Source organism: Eleutherodactylus coqui, chromosome 13 (assembly GCF_035609145.1).
Source record: "Eleutherodactylus coqui strain aEleCoq1 chromosome 13, aEleCoq1.hap1, whole genome shotgun sequence".
Taxonomy (NCBI): domain Eukaryota; kingdom Metazoa; phylum Chordata; class Amphibia; order Anura; family Eleutherodactylidae; genus Eleutherodactylus; species Eleutherodactylus coqui.
The window spans coordinates 77,889,221-77,891,720 of NC_089849.1; the positions used below are offsets into that span (position 1 = coordinate 77,889,221).

The window sequence follows — 2,500 nt, forward strand, 5'->3', positions numbered from 1 at the left end:
GACATTTTGATCCAAAATTATCCACTTTTTCATGGTAGCATGGCCGAGCGGTCTAAGGCGCTGGATTAAGGCTCCAGTCTCTTTGGAGGTGTGGGTTCGAATCCCACTGCTGCCAGTTTTCAACTTTGAAAGCTCTCAAGTTGCTTTCTGAACATTTTAATGGTCAGAAGAAGTTGCTTTTGATGATGCTCAGAAATGGACTTCTTGGCCTTTAATGAAACTGAGCAAACTGTATGAGAAAAGGCTTTTGATGATATTCCCAAGATGTTTTGGCACAGATTAAGCTACCCTGATGCGCTAGCTAAGTAGACATTAGGCGTACTCCACGATCTTGCACTTCAAAGCCTTCAATAGCCTAGGAACATCTGAAAAAGCAGTAGTGCGGTAATACTGTTGAACTCACTTGCGTTTGCTTCCTTTCTAACTGTAGGAATGCATTTTCAGCCTTCTGCTGCTATCATTAGATATTCAGCTCGAATGCAGCAATAATTCTTCTTTTTAAATCAAATACTGGAAAAGGACTTCTTGCCAGGAGAAATGTTCTTTATGAAATCTCTTGGACATTTTGATCCAAAATGATCCACTTTTTCATGGTAGCATGGCCGAGCGGTCTAAGGCGCTGGATTAAGGCTCCAGTCTCTTTGGAGGCGTGGGTTCGAATCCCACTGCTGCCAGTTTTCAACTTTGAAAGCTCTCAAGTTGCTTTCTGAACATTTTAGTGGTCAGAAGAAGTTGCTTTTGATGATGCTCAGAAATGGACTTCTTGGCCTTTTCTGAAACTGAACAAACTGTATGAGAAAAGGTCTTTGATGATATTCCCAAGATGCTTTGGCACAGATTAAGCTACCCTGGTGTGCTAGCTAAGTAGACATTAGGCGCACTCCACGATCTTGCACTTCAAAGCCTTCAATAGCCTAGGAACATCTGAAAAAGCAGTAGTGCGGTAATACTGTTGAACTCACTTGCGTTTGCTTCCTTTCTAACTGTAGGAATGCATTCGCAGCCATCTGCTGCTATCATTAAATATTCAGCTCGAATGCAGCAATAATTCTTCTTTTTAAATCAAATACTGGAAAAGGACTTCTTGCCAGGAGAAATGTTCTTTATGAAATCTCTTGGACATTTTGATCCAAAATGATCCACTTTTTCATGGTAGCATGGCCGAGCGGTCTAAGGCGCTGGATTTAGGCTCCAGTCTCTTTGGAGGCGTGGGTTCGAATCCCACTGCTGCCAGTTTTCAACTTTGAAAGCTCTCAAGTTGCTTTCTGAACATTTTAGTGGTCAGAAGAAGTTGCTTTTGATGATGCTCAGAAATGGACTTCTTGGCCTTTTCTGAAACTGAACAAACTGTATGAGAAAAGGCCTTTGATGATATTCCCAAGATGTTTTGGCACAGATTAAGCTACCCTGATGTGCTAGCTAAGTAGACATTAGGCGCACTCCACGATCTTGCACTTCAAAGCCTTCAATAGCCTAGGAACATCTGAAAAAGCAGTAGTGCGGTAATACTGTTGAACTCACTTGCGTTTGCTTCCTTTCTAACTGGAGGAATGCATTTTCAGCCTTCTGCTGCCATCATTAAATATTCAGCTCGAATGCAGCGACAATTCTTCTTTTTAAATCAAATACTGGAAAAGGACTTCTTGCCAGGAGAAATGTTCTTTATGAAATCTCTTGGACATTTTGATCCAAAATGATCCACTTTTTCATGGTAGCATGGCCGAGCGGTCTAAGGCGCTGGATTTAGGCTCCAGTCTCTTTGGAGGCGTGGGTTCGAATCCCACTGCTGCCAGTTTTCAACTTTGAAAGCTCTCAAGTTGCTTTCTGAACATTTTAGTGGTCAGAAGAAGTTGCTTTTGATGATGCTCAGAAATGGACTTCTTGGCCTTTTCTGAAACTGAACAAACTGTATGAGAAAAGGCTTTTGATGATATTCCCAAGATGCTTTGGCACAGATTAAGCTAGCCTGGTGTGCTAGCTAAGTAGACATTAGGCGCACTCCACGATCTTGCACTTCAAAGCCTTCAATAGCCTAGGAACATCTGAAAAAGCAGTAGTGCGGTAATACTGTTGAACTCACTTGCGTTTGCTTCCTTTCTAACTGTAGGAATGCATTTGCAGCCATCTGCTGCTATCATTAAATATTCAGCTCAAATGCAGCAATAATTCTTCTTTTTAAATCAAATACTGGAAAAGGACTTCTTGCCAGGAGAAATGTTCTTTATGAAATCTCTTGGACATTTAGATCCAAAATTAACCACTTTTTCATGGTAGCATGGCCGAGCGGTCTAAGGCGCTGGATTAAGGCTCCAGTCTCTTTGGAGGCGTGGGTTCAATTCCCACTGTTGCCAGTTTTCAACTTTGAAAGCTCTCAAGTTGCTTTCTGAACATTTTAGTGGTCAGAAGAAGTTGCTTTTGATGATGCTCAGAAATGGACTTCTTGGCCTTTTCTGAAACTGAACAAACTGTATGAGAAAAGGCTTTTGATAATATTCCCAAG

At 41.6% G+C, this 2,500-nt stretch overlaps 2 non-coding genes across 2 annotated transcripts; both read left to right on the forward strand.

Annotated features, from left to right (window-relative positions):
* Window positions 1-1,151: 1,151 nt before the first annotated feature.
* Window positions 1,152-1,233, forward strand: TRNAL-UAG (transfer RNA leucine (anticodon UAG)). The gene has a single exon. It is a non-coding gene; the product is annotated as a tRNA-Leu (tRNA).
* A 477-nt stretch (window positions 1,234-1,710) lies between these two features.
* TRNAL-UAG (transfer RNA leucine (anticodon UAG)) lies at window positions 1,711-1,792 on the forward strand. The gene has a single exon. It is a non-coding gene; the product is annotated as a tRNA-Leu (tRNA).
* Window positions 1,793-2,500: the final 708 nt, after the last annotated feature.